Raw genomic sequence first — 20,548 nt, 5'->3', positions numbered from 1 at the left:
AAACAAATATTTTTTAGGAATTGAGTAACTGATCCAAAAATGCATGTGGAAATTTAAAAGGGCCATAATAGTAAGATAATTTTGAAGAACTCTAGGAGGGATACTCTAAGACATTAAGGCTTATTAAAAGCATATAGTCATTTTTTAAATGTGATGTTGACAGTAATTTAGGGATAATCAATACAACAACATCAAAAAATCGAGTCTATAAGTATGTTAACATGCATGTATGCATATGCATACACACCAAGAATTTGGTATAAGAGAGATTATGAACATATGAGGAAGAGAATGTGCTATTTGATTCTATAAAAGTCACTGATACATCTTGCATTCATATGGAAAAACTTCTTGTTTCACTGCATACACTACACAAATCAAATATGAACTGAAACCTGATGAGAAAAATTAAAATATTAAAATATTAAAATAAAATATAGGAAATATGTTATGACATTGGAGCAGTAAAGGAGAAGAGAAAAAAGACCCAAAAAGAGGAAATGAGAAAGAAAAAAAACTATGCATTTATCTTTAGCAAATTATAATCTTCCTCCAAAAGATGCCACAAATAAAGCTAAAATATGAGCCACAGTGTGAGAAAACATGCTTGGAGTGATTCTAATTCTAATGGACTCAGCATTAGTATACAAAACAAAGACATAGATATATATGTAGATAATATTTATTGTATGTGTGTGCGTGTGTTTAACAAAAGAAAAATCTTGAATGGCTCACAACATAAAAAAAGATATTCTACTTCCCCACTAACCAGAAAAAAATAATAATTATAATAAAATTTTCATCTCATTGTATATCCATATGATCCACTACTTAATGGATCATATCCACTACTTAATGTGTCTGATATTACCAAGTGTTGGCAGGAAAATGCAACCGAGAAATTCCCATACGTTATTGGTTGGAATGTAACATGGTGGTTCTATAAAATCTATAGCCCAAATTCAGGGAAGATCTGCTTCTCCCTTCTGAGTCATAAATTAAATATTAGGTTCTTATAAAGCAGGGAATACAAGTTTCATAATTCTAAGATATAGATATCAATCAGAATGATTTATAAATACATTTCTTGTTTTGTTTGCTACACAAGATAATATTAGGTAGTATTCTGGTCTTGCACTTTCAGCCTTCTCTTGAGGTCTCTTTCCTTTAGCAATTTTATACTTGTGAATGTGAGGAGTAGAGTTGTTTAGACTTTACTGTTAAAATCAAATCACCTGATATTTATAATCAGGTGATATTTATTTATGATCGCCTTGTATTTATAATGTGGCCAAAACATAAAATACTATTAAATGTTGGGAACACACATACTTTACAATAATAATGCACAAGTCAGAATAGAATGTAATTAGGTCTTAAAACAAGTGCTTAAACCTGCTTTCTATCTACAAAATTATTCTGCCTCTTAACACTGATTATGATGGTAGTAATTTTATAAGCGTGGTTGAAAAACCAATCTGAATTTGAAAGAAATCTCCATTACTTTTCTTTTAGTTCCAGAATACAGTACATAAATTGGAAATATTCACTTGTCAAAGATACCATTTCCCATTTTCAGTTCTATTCTAATTTCCATCCTAAAAGTCATTCTGTGTGTGATACCGTAGCAAGACTTCTAGTTGTGCAGCCTCTGACATTAACAGAAGTAAAAGATCTCATACTTGACAAAGGAGGAAGCTCTCTCTGGCACAGAAGGCATTTCCAAAAACTGCAACACTCCTGCACAAATAGTATCATTTAAATAATCCTTTTAATAAATGTCAATATCTAGCACTCTAGATAATATTTTCACTTACTTTGATTTCCCTAGTGCCAGCAACAAATTACAGAAAAGCAATAAAATCGGTGAAATCCACTGTATTCCACTTATCCAGCTTGAGCACATTCTCAAGATAATAAGAGGTTTTCAGATGTATTTTGAGATGTCAAATTGTTTCAAAAGGCTTTTAAAAAGTTAAAACAGGGGGACCTTGAAGATGGCGGAAGAGTAAGACGCGGAGATCGCCTTCCTCCCCACGGATACACCAGAAATACATCCACACGTGGAACAACTCCTACAGAACTCCTACTGAAGGCTGGCAGAAGACCTCAGACCTCCCAAAAGGCAAGAAACTCCCCACGTAACTGGGTAGGGCAAAAGAAAAAACAGAGACAAAAGAATAAGGACGGCACCTGCACCAGTGGGAGGGAGCTGTGAAGGAGGAAAAGTTTCCACACACTAGGAAGCCCCTCCGCGGGCGGAGACTGCGGGAGGCAGAGGGGGGAGTTTCGGGACCGCGGAGTAGTGCACAGCGACGGGTGCGGAGGGCAAAGCGGGGAGATTCCTGCACAGAAGATCGGTGCCGACCAGCACTCACCAACCCGAGAGGCTTGCTGCTCACCCACCGGGGCGGGCGGGGCTGCGAGCTGAGGCTAAGGTTTTGGTTTTGGACGGAGCTCAGGGAGAGGACTGGGGTTGGCGGCTTGAACATAGCCTGAAGGGGTTAGTGCACCACGACTAGCCGGGAGGGAGTTCGGGGAAAAGCCTGCACCGGCCGAAGAGGCAAGAGACTTTTTCTTCCCTCTTTGTCTCCTGGTGCGCGAGGAGAGGGGTCTAAGAGCGCTGCTTAAAGGAACTCCAGAGACGGGCGCGAGCCGCAGCTAAAAGCGCGAACCCCAGAGACGGGCGCGAGCCGCGGCTGAGGGCGCGAGCCCCCGAGACGGGCGCGAGCCGCGGCTGAAAGCGCAAACCCCAGAGACGGGCGCGAGCCGCGGCTGAGGGCGCGAGCCCCCGAGACGGGCGCAAGCCGCGGCTGAAAGCGCAAACCCCAGAGACGGGCGCGAGCCGCGGCTAAAACCGCGGACCCCAGAGACGGGCGGGAGACGCTAAGGCTGCTGCTGCCGCCACCAAGGGGCCTGTGTGCGAGCACAGGTCACTCTCCACACCCCTCTTCCGCGGAGCCTGTGCAGCCCGCCACTGCCAAGTTCCCGGGATCCAGGGACAACTTCCCCGGGAGTACGCACGGCGGGTCTCAGGCTGGTGCAACGTCACGCCGGCCTCTGCCGCAACGTCACGCTGCCTCTGCAGCTGCAGGCCCGCCCCGCACGTAGTGCCCCTCCTACCCCCATCCCCCAACCCCCGGCCTGAGTGAGCCGGAGGCCCCGAATCAGCGGCTCCTTTAACCCCGTCCTGGCTGAGCGAAAAAACAGACGCCCTCCAGCGACCTACACGCAGAGGCAGGGCCAAATCCAAAGCTGAGCTCCTGTGAGCTGTGAAAACAAAGAAGAGAAAGGGAAATCTCTCCCAGCAGCCACAGAAGCAGCGGATTAAAGCTCCACAATCAACTTGATATACCCTGCATCTGTGGAATACCTGAATAGACAAGGAATGATCCCAAATTGAAGAGGTGGAATTTAGGAGCGAAATCTATGATTTTTTTCCCTTTTCCTCTTTTTGTGAAGGTGTACGTGTATGCTCCTGTGTGACATCTAGTCTGTATACTCTAGCTTCCACCATTTGTCCTAGGGCTCTATCCGTCCATGACTTTTTTTTAAAAATTCTTTTTCTTAATAATTAAGTTTAATTGTAATAACTTTATTATACTTTACCTTCGTTCTTTCTTTCTTTCCTTCCTTCCCTCCCTCCTTTAGACAACGAATCACCCCAAATTGAGGAGGTGGTCTCAGGGAGCAGGATTTATGATTTTTCCCCCTTTACCTCTTTTTGTGAAGGTGTATGTGTATGCTTCTGTGTAAGATTTTCTCTGTATAGCTTTGCTTCCAACATTTGTCCTAAGGTTCTATCCGTCCCTTTTTTTTTTTTCTAAATATTTTTTAATTCAATAACTATATTATACTTTATTTTATTTTTACTGTATCATCTTTCTTTCTGTCTTTTTTTCCTTCTTTCCCTCCTTCCTTCCTTCCTCCCTCCCTCCCTCCCTCCCTTTCTTTCCTTCTTTGCTTCTTTCTTCCTTCCTTCCTTTCCTCCTTTCCTTCTTTCTTTCCTCATACTTCTACTAATTCTCTCTACTTTTTCTCCCTTTTATTCTGAGCCGTGTGGATGAAAGGCTCTTGGTGCTCCAGCCAGGAGTCAGGGCTCTGCCTCTGAGGTAGGAGAGCCAACTTCAGGTCACTGGTCAACAAGAGACCTCCCAGCTCCACATAATATTAAACAGCGGAAATCTCCCAGAGACCTCCATCTTAACACCAGCACCCAGCTTCACTCAACGACCAGCAAGCCACAGTGCTGGACAACCTATGCCAAACAACTAGCAAAACAGGAACACAACCCCACCCATTAGCAGAGAGGCTGCCTAAAATCATAATAAGGCCACAGACACCCCAAAACACACCACCAGACGTGAACCTGCCCACTAGAGAGACAAGATCCAGCCTCATCCAGCACAACACAGGCACTAGTCCCCTCCACCAGGAAGCCTACACAACCCACTGAAACAACCTTAGCCACTGGAGACAGACATCAAAAACAACGGGAACTACGAACCTGCAGCCTGCAAAAAGGAGACCCCAAACACAGTAAGATAAGCAAAATGAGAAGACAGAAAAACACACAGCAGATGAAGGAGCAAGATAAAAACCCACCAGACCTAACAAATGAAGAGGAAATAGGCAATCTACCTGAAAAAGAATTCAGAATAATGATAGTAAGGATGATCCGAAATCTTGGAAGTAGAATGGACAAAATGCAAGAAACAGTTAACAAGGACCTACAAGAACTAAAGATGAAACAAGCAACGATGAACAATGCAATAAATGAAATTAAAATCACTCTAGATAGGATCAATAGCAGAATAACTGAGGCAGAAGAACGGATAAGTGACCTGGAAGATAAAGTAGTGGAAATAACTACTGCAGAGCAGAATAAAGAAAAAAGAATGAAAAGAACTGAGGACAGTCTCAGAGACCTCTGGGACAACATGAAACGCACCAACATTCGAATTATAGGGGTTCCAGAAGAAGAAGAAAGAAAGAAAGGGACTGAGAAAATATTTGAAGAGATTATAGTTGAAAACTTCCCTAATATGGGAAAGGAAATAGTTAATCAAGTCCAGGAAGCACAGAGGGTCCCATACAGGATAAATACAAGGAGAAACACGCCAAGACACATATTAATCAAACTGTCAAAAATTAAATACAAAGAAAGCATATTAAAAGCAGCAAGGGAAAAACAACAAATAACACACAAGGGAATCCCCATAAGGTTAACAGCGGACCTCTCAGCAGAAACCCTACAAGCCAGAAGGGAGTGGCAGGACATACTGAAAGTGATGAAGGAGAATAGCCTGAAACCAAGACTACTCTACCCAGCAAGGATCTCATTCACATTTGATGGAGAAATTAAAACCTTTACAGACAAGCAAAAGCTGAGAGAGTTCAGCACCACCAAACCAGCTTTACAACAAATGCTAAAGGAACTTCTCTAGACACGAAACACAAGAGAAGGAAATGACCTATAGTAGCGAACCCAAAACAATATATAAAATGGAAATAGGAACATACATATCAATAATTACCTTAAATGTAAATGGACTAAATGCTCCCACCAAAAGACACAGATTGGCTGAATGGATACAAAAACAAGACCCTTCTATATGCTGTCTACAAGAGACCCACTTCAGACCTAGAGACACATACAGACTGAAAGTAAGGGGATGGAAAAAGATATTCCATGCAAATGGAAACCAAAAGAAAGCTGGAGTAGCAATTCTCATATCAGACAAAATAGACTTTAAAATAAGGACTATTAAAAGGGACGAAGAAGGACACTACATAATGATCAAGGGATCGATCCAAGAAGAAGATATAACAATTGTAAATATTTATGCACCCAACATAGGAGCACCTCAATACATAAGGCAAATACTAACAACCATAAAAGGGGAGATCAACAGTAACACATTCATAGTAGGGGACTTTAACACCCCACTTTCACCCATGGACAGATCATCCAAAATGAAAATAAATAAGGAAACACAAGCTTTAAATGATACATTAAACAAGATGGACTTAATTGATATTTATAGGACACTCCATCCAAAAACAACAGAATACACATTTTTCTCAAGTGCTCATGGAACATTCTCCAGGATAGATCATATCTTGGGTCACAAATCAAGCCTTGGTAAATTTAAGAAAACTGAAATTGTATCAAGTATCTTTTCCGACCACAACGCCATGAGACTAGATATCAATTACAGGAAAAGATCTGTAAAAAATACAAACACATGGAGGCTAAACAATACACTACTTAATAATGAAGTGATCACTGAAGAAATCAAAGAGGAAATAAAAAAATACCTAGAAACAAATGACAATGGAGACACAACGACCCAAAACCTATGGGATGCAGCAAAAGCAGTTCTAAGGGGGAAGTTTATAGCAATACAAGCCCACCTTAAGAAGCAGGAAACATCTCGAATAAACAACCTAACCTTGCACCTCAAGCAATTAGAGAAAGAAGAACAAAAAAACCCCAAAGCTAGCAGAAGGAAAGAAATCATAAAAATCAGATCAGAAATAAATGAAAAAGAAATGAAGGAAACAATAGCAAAGATCAATAAAACTAAAAGCTGGTTCTTTGAGAAGATAAACAAAATAGATAAACCACTAGCCAGACTCATCAAGAAAAAAAGGGAGAAGACTCAAATCAATAGAATTAGAAATGAAAAAGGAGAAGTAACAACTGACACTGCAGAAATAAAAAAAATCATGAGAGATTACTACAAGCAACTCTATGCCAATAAAATGGACAATCTGGAAGAAATGGACAAATTTTTAGAAATGCACAACCTGCCAAGACTGAATCAGGAAGAAATAGAAAATATTAACAGACCAATCACAAGCACTGAAATTGAAACTGTGATTAAAAACCTTCCAACAAACAAAAGCCCAGGACCAGATGGCTTCACAGGTGAATTCTATCAAACGTTTAGAGAAGAGCTAACACCTATCCTTCTCAAACTCTTCCAAAATATAGCAGAGGGAGGAACACTCCCAAATTCCTTCTACGAAGCCACCATCACCTTGATACCAAAACCAGACAAGGATGTCACAAAGAAAGAAAACTACAGGCCAATATCACTGATGAACATAGATGCAAAAATCCTCAACAAAATACTAGCAAACAGAATCCAACAGCACATTAAAAGGGTCATACACCATGATCAAGTGGGGTTTATTCCAGGAATGCAAGGATTCTTCAATATACGCAAATCTATCAATGTGATAAACTATATTAACAAATTGAAGGAGAAAAACCATATGATCATCTCAATAGATGCAGAGAAAGCTTTCGACAAAATTCAACACCCATTTATGATAAAAACCCTCCAGAAAGTAGGCATAGAGGGAACTTTCCTAAACATAATAAAAGCCATATATGACAAGCCCACAGCAAACATCATCCTCAATGGTGAAAAACTGAAAGCATTTCCACTAAAATCAGGAACAAGACAAGGTTGCCCACTCTCACCACTCTTATTCAACATAGTTTTGGAAGTTTTAGCCACAGCAATCAGAGAAGAAAAGGAAATAAAAGGAATCCAAATTGGAAAAGAAGAAGTAAAGCTGTCACTGTTTGCAGATGACATGATACTATACATAGAGAATCCTAAAGATGCTACCAGAAAACTACTAGAGCTAATCAATGAATTTGGTAAAGTAGCAGGATACAAAATTAATGCACAGAAATCTCTGGCATTCCTATATACTAATGATGAAAAATCTGAAAGTGAAATCAAGAAAACACTCCCATTTACCATTGCAACAAAAAGAATAAAATATCTAGGAATAAACCTACCTAAGGATACGAAAGACCTGTATGCAGAAAATTATAAGACACTGATGAAAGAAATTAAAGATGATACAAATAGATGGAGAGATATACCATGTTCTTGGATGGGAAGAATCAACATTGTGAAAATGACTCTACTACCCAAAGCAATCTACAGATTCAATGCAATCCCTATCAAACTACCACTGGCATTTTTCACAGAACTAGAACAAAAAATTTTGCAATTTGTATGGAAACACAAAAGACCCCGAATAGCCAAAGCAATCTTTAGAACGAAAAAAGGAGCTGGAGGAATAAGGCTCCCTGACTTCAGACTATATTACAAAGCAACAGTAATCAAGACAGTATGGTACTGGCACAAAAACAGAAAGATAGATCAGTGGAACAGGATAGAAAGCCCAGAGATAAACCCACGCACATATGGACACCTTATCTTTGATAAAGGAGGCAGGAATGTACAGTGGAGAAAGGACAGCCTCTTCAATAAATGGTGCTGGGAAAACTGGACAGGTACATGTAAAAGTATGAGATTAGATCACTCCCTAACACCATACACAAAAATAAGCTCAAAATGGATTAAAGACCTAAATGTAAGGCCAGAAACTATCAAACTCTTAGAAGAAAACATAGGAAGAACACTCTATGACATAAATCACAGCAAGATCCTTTCTGACCCACCTCCTAGAGTAATGGAAATAAAAACAAAAATAAACAAATGGGACCTAATGAAACTTCAAAGCTTTTGCACAGCAAAGGAAACCATAACCAAGACCAAAAGACAACCCTCAGAATGGGAGAAAACATTTGCAAATGAAGCAACTGACAAAGGATTAATCTCCAAAATTTACAAGCAGCTCATGCAGCTCAATAACAAAAATACAAACAACCCCATCCAAAAATGGGCAGAAGACCTAAATAGACATTTCTCCAAAGAAGATATACAGAATGCCAACAAACACATGAAAGAATGCTCAACATCATTAATCATTAGAGAAATGCAAATCAAAACTACAATGAGATATCATCTCACACCAGTCAGAATGGCCATCATCAAAAAATCAAGAAACAATAAATGCTGGAGAGGGTGTGGAGAAAAGGGGACACTCTTGCACTGCTGGTGGGAATGTGAATTGGTTCAGCCACTGTGGAGAACAGTATGGAGGTTCCTTAAAAAACTACAAATAGAATTACCATATGACCCAGCAATCCCACTACTTGGCATATACCCTGAGAAAACCAAAATTCAAAGAGAGTCATGTACCAAAATGTTCATTGCAGCTCTATTTACAATAGCCAGGACATGGAAACAACCTAAGCGCCCATCATCGGATGAATGGATAAAGAAGATGTGGCACATATACACAATGGAATATTACTCAGCCTTAAAAAGAAATGAAATTGAGCTATTTGTAATGAGATGGATAGACCTAGAATCTGTCATACAGAGTGAAGTAAGTCAGAAAGAAAAAGACAAATACCGTATGCTAACACATATATATGGAATTTAAGGGAAAAAAATGTCATGAAGAACCTAGGGGTAAGATAGGAATAAAGACGCAGACCTACTGGAGAACGGACTTAAGGATATGGGGAGGGGGAAGGGTGAGTTTTGACAGGGCGAGAGAGAGTCATGGACATATACACACTAACAAACGTAGTAAGGTAGATAGCTGGGGGGAAGCAGCCGCAAGGCACAGGGATATTAGCTCGGTGCTTTGTGACAGCCTGGAAGGGTGGGAAGGGGAGAGTGGGAGGGAGGGAGACGCAAGAGGGAAGACATATGGGAACATATGTATATGTATAGCTGATTCACTTTGTTGTGAATCAGAAACTAACACACCATTGTAAAGCAATTATACCCCAATAAAGATGTTTAAAAAAAAAAAAAAAAAAAAAAAAAGTTAAAACAGAACAGATTAAGGATGGAGGGAAAATCTAAAATCACACTTTCTTCACAGTAACAACTCAGCATTTCAGTCAAAATGTTTACTGCAACAATCTTATGATGAACATCATTAAAAATAACCTATGCATCACCAAACACACTGTTTACATGACTTTTTTTTTTTTTTTTTTGGCGGTATGTGAGGCCTCTCACTGTTGTGGTCTCTCCCGTTGCAGAGCACAGGCTCCGGATGCACAGGCTCAGTGGCCATGGCTCACAGGACCAGCCGCTCCGCGGCATGTGGGATCTTCCCGGACCGGGGCACGAACCCGTGTCCCCTGCATTGGCAGGTGGACTCTCAACCACTGCGCCACCAGGGAAGCCCTGTTAATGACTTTTTAAGGTAGGTATCCAGAACTGGAATTGCTGGATCAAAGTACGCACATTTAAAACTTTAGGAAATTGTGCCACTCTCCCACACAGGGTTTGTACCAGGATACACTCAAATCAACAGTGTATGAGAATCAGCATATACTCGTCCCCTTGCCCACACTGTCAATCTTTTTTTTTTTGTAATTGGAATATAGTTGATTTACAATGTTGTGTTAGTTTCAGGTACACAGAAAAGTGAATCAGTTATACTTATACATATATCCACTTTTCTTTTACATTCTTTTCCCATATAGGTCATTACCGAGTATTGAGTTCCCTGTGCTATACAGTAGGTCCTTATTAGTTATCTATTTTATATACAGTAGTGTGTATATGTCAGACCCAATTTACCAATTTATCCCTCACGCCCCTCCTTCCCCTCTGGTAACCATAAGTTTGTTTTCTACATTTGTGACTCTATTTCTGTTAACTCTTTACTGTGTGACAGGCAAACATAAAGATGCATTCCTGGTCTTACTTGTGTTGTTAAACATCTTCCCAGGGATATACTGACCCTTTGAAACTTTCTGCTGATCTCTTTCCTGATCATATACTTCAACCAATTGTCTATTGTTTTTCCTTATGAAATTAAATTTAATTGTACTGTTTTCACCAGTGTAATTCAATAATGTATCAACAATATTATGAATATTCTTTGCTGAATATGTTGCAAATATTTTCTTCCATTTTACACATAATTTTTAACTTTGATGAAAAACAGATTCTTTTTATAGCATCAAGTTTAACTCTTGGTTTTCCTAATGTCTTTGAGATTTGGAACGTCACTTGAGAAATCAAATTCAAGAATTGTAAAAACATTCTCCAATACGTCCATCTAATAATAAAAATTATTTAGGCCTAGAATCTACCTAAAATATATTCTCATATATGGGATAAGGTAAATAGCTAACACTTTATTTCCAAGTATATGGCCAAATTTTTACAACACCACTGAATATCCCCTCCTTTGCTCACTGATATAAAGTAACATCTTAACCATTTATTAAAATATATACATACAGGGATTTCCCTGATGGTCCAGTGGTTAAGACTCTGTGCTTCCACTGTAAGGGGTGTGGGTTCGATCCCTGGTCAGGGAACTAAGATCCCACATGCCGTGCAATGCAGCCAAAATTGTTTTTTAAAAATTTATATATACAAGTATATGTGTATATATATGAGTTTGTATCTGTTTATATAATCTTTCTTCAAGATAATTTGAGAATCCTATCAAGTTGTGTACAATATTTTTATTAAAACTGTATTTAATTTTATACTGATTCAATTATTTCACTTCCATTCCATTTTAATAAGAATCGTGATGTCTGCAGCACATTTAAGCCAAGAAGCTTTTTGACAGTGGGGTAAGCCTACTTACAGCAAGACTCCCATAGATAGCTACGTTTTCTCTCTTTGCTTTTAAGTTCTTCCTTTACACTCCAAACTAGGGCTTTATCCATATATCTATAAAAGTCTTCCACAGATTTTGGTCAATTTATTCTTATGTATATCATATTTATTATTTTTATCCCATGTTACATTTTAAAATAATTACTGGTGCTAGTATATAGGAAAAGATGATCTGTAAATTTATCTTGTACACAGGCATCTAATAAATTTTTTAAGAGTTGTAACTATTTTCTCATTTAATTCTCTTGGAAACTGTACATGGAACATCATATAATCTACAAAGGATGATAGTTTTCTCTTCCTTTCTAACCTGCATGTTCCTTCTTTACTTTCTTTATTATATTTTATTTCCATGGATTACCTATATAATATTTAATGAGGAGCTAACCTTGTTTTGTTCCTGATTTTTATGGGGAAGCATCCTTTAATATTGAAAACATAGTGTCATTTGATCAAATTTGGTAGATTTCATTGATTAAATTAAGGAAGTTTCCTTTATTGCTAATTTGTCCAAACTTTTTTTAAAAAACAGAGATAAGGGATTTTTAATAAAATGCTTTTCAACACTTATTTTCCCCTCTTTTCGTTTGAAAATGTAATAATGCACGTTAATGGATTTCTCAATGTTGATTCAATATTGTATTCTAAGAATAAAATTTTTTTATCTTAATACAGAGAGGATGCAGTGTGTTAGTATTTAATTTGGAAATGTTTGCCTTTATTGTCATTGTCTGACTGGTGTATAGGTCTGAGTGTGCATGTGTTTGTGTTTATGTGTGTGTTGTATGTGATCTGTCCTTATCAATTTGATGTCTTAATTACAGTCAAGCCTCAAAGAATAAGTGTGACAAATGTCAATCACTTTTTCTATGCTCTGAAAAAAAATTTTTTTTTTAAACATCTTTATTGGGGTATTATAATTGCTTTACAATGGTGTGTTAGTGAAAAAAATTTATATATCAACTTCATTAAAGGATTAGTAGGACCGATCTTTAAACACTGCCTGTGTTTAATGTCTATATAGGGAAGATATTTTACCAACTTTTTCCCATTTATTGCCTGGTGGCTTACATAGTCAAGTTTTGTAATACTTTGGCCTAATTTGAGTGATTTATATTTTCTCAGAAAATAAAATAATTTCTCTAAATTTTCACATGCCTTGATGATGTAACAGAAGGAACTTTTTTTTTTAACGTTATAGTATCTTCAATTCATTTGACTATGAGTCCTTTCTCATTCTGTGTGCATGTTCTTTCCTTCTCTCATTCTCCTTCTCACCCCTTCTCATTCTCTTTCTCTGTTCATCCCTGCTCTCAAAATTAACCTAACAAAACTATTCTATTAATCTTTCCAAAGAAGCAACTTTTGGCTCCATTATCAATTTTTTTCAATAATTAACATATTTAATATTTTGTTTTCATTGTTTATATATATTTTAAATACTTGAAATATATTTTAATATGCATTTGAAGCTACAATTTTAAAAAATGTTTTAAGTTATACATATTTTCCCTGAATTTTCTTTGGTTTCACTCTAAAGTTTTCATATGAAGTATTCTCATTTTTTCTCATTTTCATATTATTTATAATTTCCATAATAAATAATTTAAATATTTAATTTTGTATTATCATTATTAATTATTAACCTTTATATAGTACAGTTCAGAATTTAGAGCTATCCTGTTGTATTTTCCATTTTTATTGCATTACATTTAGTGATTGTTACTTATAGAGGTTTTCCCTTTTTCTTTTCTTTTTTCCTTTTTTCTAATTTTTTTTGAGATTGTTTTAACTTACTGCAGAGTTGACTTTTCGAAACATGTATGAAAATTTCTTATTCTCAGTACTCATCCTTCTTACTAGCATTATTTAAGGCTTCAATATCATTAATTCCCTTTGGTCTACTGAATTTATCTTTTAAAGCACACTGATGTCCCACTAAGATGGTAGATTTGTTCATTTCTCCTTAAAATTATTATTCATAATTTGCCTTAAATATTTTGAAGACAAATTATTAGGGACAAAGAGATTCAAGACCACTGTGCTTTCCTGGACTGAAATTTTCATGAATATGAAATAAACTATTATGTCCACTTAATGCATTCACCATGAGTTCTATCTTTTCTGAGATCAATATTGTACTATCCATCTTCTTTTTGCAAGCAAGAGTAAATATTTTGTGGTTCTTTTATATTTAACAATTTTAATTTTTTCCATTTTGAGCTCTTTATGTTGAAATTCTTGTATCTTATTTTCTTCTAGTAACTACTTATTATTTGATTGTTCTTCAGTTTTTCTTATTTTAAAATTAACATATTTTCATTTTAAACTATGCAAAAAAATTAATAAACATGAAATTATTCAACAAATTACCATTTATCCACCAATTAGATTTAACAAATACTAACATCGTTTTCATTTCCTATGTCATTACTTTGAACTAATATTTAATCTTCCACTTGTACTATCAAAATCATGACAAGATAAATAGCTATCTTTTCCTTCTGAAAACTGCAATAGTCATGGTATACTATCACTCTCTTTAAATTCAGACCAGCAAATTTCATTATTTTTCATAAAAGATTTTTGTTTCATGATTGTCATTTTTTAACATCATGCTTCAGTAATTGTTTAACTAACATTTAATTACCAGTGTGTATCTCACTACTGTTTCTTGTTTCCCATATTTTTGTTCTTATGTTGAATGTTTACATGTTTGGGGCAATTCTTACAGATGAGGTGTATGGTTTTAACATTTATGAATATTTACCTGATGAAAAATGCTATTATTTTGCTTAACTGGTTTGGTATAGAATAAGAGGTGCCAAATCATTTTATCTCAGACTTTGAAGATGCTGGATAATTGTCTGCTAGCTTCTATTGTTAATGATGAGAAATCTGATACCAAATGGGTTTCCACAACTTTATAGGTAAGCTTTTTCCTGACCCCCTCCCCATGCTTTTAGAATTTCTCTTTGTTTCTTGAAGTTCTAAAATTTAGCTAGATTATGTCACTAGCAGTGGGTCTTTTTACATTCACCCTAATTTGACTGACTCTTAAACCCTGGATTTTGCCTTTTTCCAGCTCTTGTAAATGCTTTTCTCTTATTTATTAATAAAGTATTTCTTCTTTATTTTGTTTTGTTTAGGCTTGGTTTAGTTTTTGCCTTCTGGAATTTCTTTTAAATATATTCTGAAAGTCCACAGCTGATTCTCCATGTCTGTTTACTTTGGATTTTTTTTTCTTATTTTTATGACTTTTCCTATTTACTTATGAGATTTTTTATTTTTACCTTCATATTCCTAACTCTTCTTTCAGCTATGTTCATTCTACTTATCGTATTTTCAATCTTATTATCATATACCTGCTCAAATGTACTTTATGAAAATCTTTTTTATTTTTGTTCATTTTACTGCAGCTTGTTCCTGTATCCACTCAATATCTTAAAATCACTCTCACAGTATTAATAAGCAGTTTAGAATTTCCATTCTAAATCTAAATTCTGTTTTAGAGTCAAGGTCTTTTTTTTAATGTTTTTTCAAGGTCTGTCTTTTTAATGCTGTTGGTTTTGCTCCATATCCTGTGATTCTTGACTTTTGATTAACTTTTATGAATTAAAGATTATGTTGTGGTAAAAGACAATAATATAGGTTTCTGCAGCTACACAGGTCTGCTTCCCCACCTGCAGGGATAACGTCACTCCTGGTGTGCAGAAAGTGTCAATAGTCAGACAAAGGTTCTGGTAGGGAACTTCATGAAGAGCCTCACTTGCTACAAGAAGGAGCATCTTACTCTGACACATGAGGTATTCAGTGCATATACCTCCTGAGAAGATCTGCCTCTCCATTCAGTCTTCCTCTGCACGTGTTTTGGGGTTTCTGAATTACCTCTTGCTCTGCTCCGCTCTCTCAAACTCTACATTCTCTGGGGAATAAAAGTCCAGAAGAGTGATTTACTCCCTTTAGCGCAGTGGACCTCAACTATGGATGCACATGGGAATCACCTAGGAAACTGTAAGAAAATCCCAATGCCCAGACTTCAATCCAGAACAACTAACTCAGAATCTCTAGGAGAGGGGCCCAGGCATCAGTATTTTTTAAAACTATCTTAGTATTTCTAATGAGAAACAAGGTTCAGATTATTAACTGAACTGCAATATAAGATGGAAAAGGAAGGTTTCAATCTTTATTCAGAATGCAGTTCTTTAATTAATTACCCTGGTAAATGCCCTGGAGAATCTACTGCATTATTTTATTTTTTAATTTGATTTTGCTATTTTTCAATATCTGTTATTTCCCCAGAATTTTTTTCAATACATACTGTAGTGTCTTCTTTAATCAATTTCTTCCCTTTTTCCAACTTCTAGAAATTTCTCTAAATTTATGAGCCACCTATCCCACCAATTCTTGTTTACCAGCATTCTTTGGTGTCTGCTATTTTCTATCATTTTAAGAAATAATACATGGGTAAAAAAGTGCATGTGTATAATCAGCTTGCCATAATGATCTAATCTCCAATGTCGGCATATTTTACAATTCTTTTTTTTAAATTAATTAATGTATTTATCTTTGGCTGCATTGGGTCTTTGAGTCTGTATTCTCTGTCACCGTGAAAACTGAGTTATTTTGAAAGTCTCACTCACCTTCATTTCTAACCTTACATTTGATTTAATTATTCATAAACACACTTGGTCTTACTGATAGTTTTTGTTATGCCCCCCCCAAAAAAAATGGGCACCATGATTCTCAACATGATGAAAGCAGTCTTGAAGTAAAATCAAGGATACAACTTTGACCTTCTAAATATTTATTCAAGTCTTAGAGAATTACTCCAGTAGCTCCTCAATTATGAACTAAAGTAAAATAAACATAATTAAAGTAAGAAGTATTATAAAGCAAATTAGAGTTCAATATTCAATTTTTTCAAACTTTGAAATATGCCTCTCCTCTGATTCCCCATATTTCAAAGGGTGGCTCTAGAAATTACTCACTACCCCATATCTGTGTGCCCTTCTCAATTAGTCTCACACTTCCCACAACTAAAACCTCACCAAGTTCTGAGGATCTGATTTCCTAAATACTTCTTTTTTTATTGTTGTAAAATGTGTATAACATAAACTTTCTCATTTTAACTATTTTGAAGTGTACAACTGGATCAAGTTTTGCCTCCCTACTACAACGACCCTCTTGTGGTCACTTCCAAAATCATCTAATTATTTTCCTGCCTCCTTCTATAAATGATGGGTTCTCCATATGATTAAATAGTTTTAAAAGTGTTGTAAAATAATTTTAATGACAGGAAAATATTCCATATAGTTTTACACAGAGACATTCGTATGCTGGGAGTTCTCACTTCCTTTCTTCATGTGGTATTTTTGTTTTGTTTTCTTTTCTTTTTATTTTCCGCTTAGAGTTCTTTTCTAAGCTGTTTGAAGGTGTTATAATCCTATTCTTTTAAGGATCAGCTTAAATGCTATTACCTCTGTGACTTATTCTCAGCTTCCCCTTTTTTATAGTCCTTTTCTATACTTCTATAATGTTACATGTGAGGATTTTTAAAAAGTATGTCATCATTGGTTATGGTATCTCTATAACTATCTTCTCTGTTAAAGATAAGTGACTTAAATACAGAATATATCTCTTATTAGTAAGGATGAGGGGGTCAATACACCAAAAAGATGTAACAATCCTAAATATGCATGAACCTAAAAAGTGAACTTCATTCAAAATACAGTAAGAAAATATTGAGAGGACTGAAGGGAGAGAGAAATGAATCACAATTAAAGTTGAAACCTTCAACACTCCACTCCATTCAACAGAATAATTAATAGTAAGTATAGGATAAAGAAAAGATAAGGAATACACAATGGAATATTACTCAGCCTTAAAAAGAAATGAAATTGAGTTATTTGTAATGAGATGGATAGACCTAGAGTCTGTCATACAGAGTGAAGTAAGTCAGAAAGAAAAAGACAAATACCATATGCTAACACATATATATGGAATTTAAGGGAAAAAAATGTCATGAAGAACCTAGGGATAAGACAGGAATAGAGGCGCAGACCTACTGGAGAACGGACTTGAGGATATGGGGAGGGGGAAGGGTGAGTTTTGACAGGGCGAGAGAGAGTCATGGACATATACACACTAACAAACGTAGTAGGGTGGATAGCTAGGGGGAAGCAGCCGCAAGGCACAGGGATATTAGCTCGGGGCTTTGGGACAGCCTAGAGGGGTGGGATGGGGAGAGTGGGAGGGAGGGAGACGCAAGAGGGAAGACACATGGGAGCATATGTATATGTATAGCTGATTCACTTTGTTATAAAGCAGAAACTAACACACCATTGTAAAGCAATTAAACCCCAATAAAGATGTTAAAAAAAAAAAAAAAGAAAAGGATAGAGAAAATATGAAAAATACAATCGACCAACTTGACCTAACTGCCATTTATAGAATAAAGCATCCAGCGTCAGAATACACATCCTTTTCACAGTCATATGGAACAAACACTAAGCTAGATCATATTTTTTAAGTCATAAGACAAACCTTAACAATTTTATAAGGATTGAAATCATCCAAAGTATGTCCTCTGAAAAAGAGTGGATATATGTATATGTATAACTGATATACATATATGTATATGTATAACTTTGCTGTACACCTGAAACTAACACAACAATGTAAACCAACTATTAAAAAAAAGGAAAACTGCATAATTCAGAATTAACTACAAAGTAAAAAAAAAAAGAACAGATACCATTAGGATTCTTAGCACCTATTTTTTTTTCAACAGGAATACAATTCTTATTTTATCTTGTCTCATCATTTAGGTATTAAAGTACAATGTATGTATTCTGTACATATAATTTTTTATGTAGATGTATTTTTTTAACATCTTTATAGATTATAATTGCTTTACAATGGTGTGTTAGTTTCTGCTTTATAACAAAGTGAATCAGCTACACATATACATATATCCCCGTATCCCCTCCCTCTTGCAACTTCCTCCCATCCTCTCTATCCCACCCCTCTAGGTGGTCACAAAGCATCGAGTTGATCTCCCTGTGCTATGCAGCTGCTTCCCACTAGTTATCTGTTTTACATTTGGTAGTTAATATATATCAATGCTACTCTCCCACTTCATCCCAGCTTACCCTTCCACCTCATCGTGTCCTCAAGTCCATTCTCTACGTCTGCGGCTTTATTCCTGTCCTGTCCCTAGGCTCTTCAGAAGCTTTTTTTTCTTTTTAGATTCTATATATATGTGTTAGCATATGGTATTTGTTTCTCTCTTTCTGACTTACTTCACTCTGTATGACAGACTCTAGGTTCCTCCACCTCACTACAAATATCTCAATTTTGTTTCTTTTTATGGCTGAGTAATATTCCATTGTATATATGTGCCACATCTTCTTTATCCATTCATCCGATGATGGACATTTAGGTTGCTTCCATGTCCTGGCTATTGTAAATAGAGCTGCAGTGAACATTGTGGTACATGACTCTTTTCGAATTATGGTTTTCTCAGGGTATATGCCAGTAGTGGGATTGCTGGGTTGTATGGTAGCTCTACTTTTAGTTTTTTAAGGAACCTCCATACTGTTCCCCATAGTGGCAATTTATATACCCACCAACAGTACAAGAGGGTTCCCTTTTCTCCACACCCTTGCCAGCATTTATTGTTTGTAGATTTTTTGATGATGGCCATTCTGACAGGTGTGAGGTTGATACCTCATTGCAGTTTTGACTTGCATTTCTCTAATGATTAGTGATGTTGAGCATCCTTTCATGTGTTTGTTGGCAATCTGTATATCTTCTTTGGAGAAATGTCTATTTAGGTCTTCTGCCCATTTTTGGATTGGGTTGTTTGTTTTTTTGATATTGAGCTGCATGAGCTGCTTGTATATCTTGGAGATTAATCCTTTGTCAGTTGCTTCAATTGCAAATATTTTCTCCCATTCTGAGGGTTGTCTTTCGGTCTTGTTTATGGTTTCCTTTGCTGTGCAAAATCTTTGAAGTTTCATTAGGTCCCATTTGTTTATTTTTGTTTTTATTTCCATTTCTCTAGGAGGTGGGTCAAAAAAGGATCTTGCTGTGATTTATGTCATAGAGTGTTCTGCCTATGTTTTCCTCTAAGAGTTTGATAGTGAATGGCCTTATATTTAGGTCTTTAATCCATTTTGAACTTATTTTTGTGTATGTTGTTAGCAAGTGTTCTAATTTCATTCTTTTACATGTAGCTGTCCATTTTTCCCAGCACCACTTACTGAAGAGGCTGTTTTTTCTCCGTTGTATATTCTTGCCTCCTTTATCAAAGATAAGGTGACCATATGTGTGTGGGTTTATCTCTGGGCTTTCTATCCTGTTACATTGATCTATATTTCTGTTTTTGTGCCAGTACCATACTATCTTGATTACTGTAGCTTTGTAGTATAGTCTGAAGTCAGGGAGCCTGATTCCTCCAGCTCTGCTTTTCTTTCTCAAGATTGCTTTGGCTATTCGGGGTCTTTTGTGTTTCCATACAAATTGTGAAATTTTTTGTTCTAGTCCTGTGAAAAATGCCATTGGTAGTTTGGTAGGGATTGCACTGAATTTGTAGATTAGCACCTATTTTGAATGTCCTTAATGGGGCTAACTCTTGCTGAGACTCTGTCCCTTTTATTCTTCTAAGTTTTTTAGACAATACTAAGATAATTTGCTTTTTCATGTTACAGAGATGTGTTACATAAAAATGAAGTTTCTGACAAACTCCAAAATCCATAAAGGAAACATTTCATATATTTGGTCAAATTTTTATATTTCTGTATTTTAAAAGATATTATGGCCAAAGACAGAAAGCAAGGCACAAACTAGGAAAACAATTTTCAACACAATGAAGAGTCAAAATATTTATAATCAGAATACATCAAAAAGAAAAACCCAATGCAATGGAAAAATGAGAAAAGAATAAGAAAAAGTAACTCAGGGAAGAATATAATTAGCCAACAAATACAAGGACATGTTTC

The sequence above is a fragment of the Phocoena sinus genome, chromosome X, assembly GCF_008692025.1.
Source record: "Phocoena sinus isolate mPhoSin1 chromosome X, mPhoSin1.pri, whole genome shotgun sequence".
Taxonomy (NCBI): domain Eukaryota; kingdom Metazoa; phylum Chordata; class Mammalia; order Artiodactyla; family Phocoenidae; genus Phocoena; species Phocoena sinus.
This window is presented reverse-complemented; position numbering follows the sequence as displayed.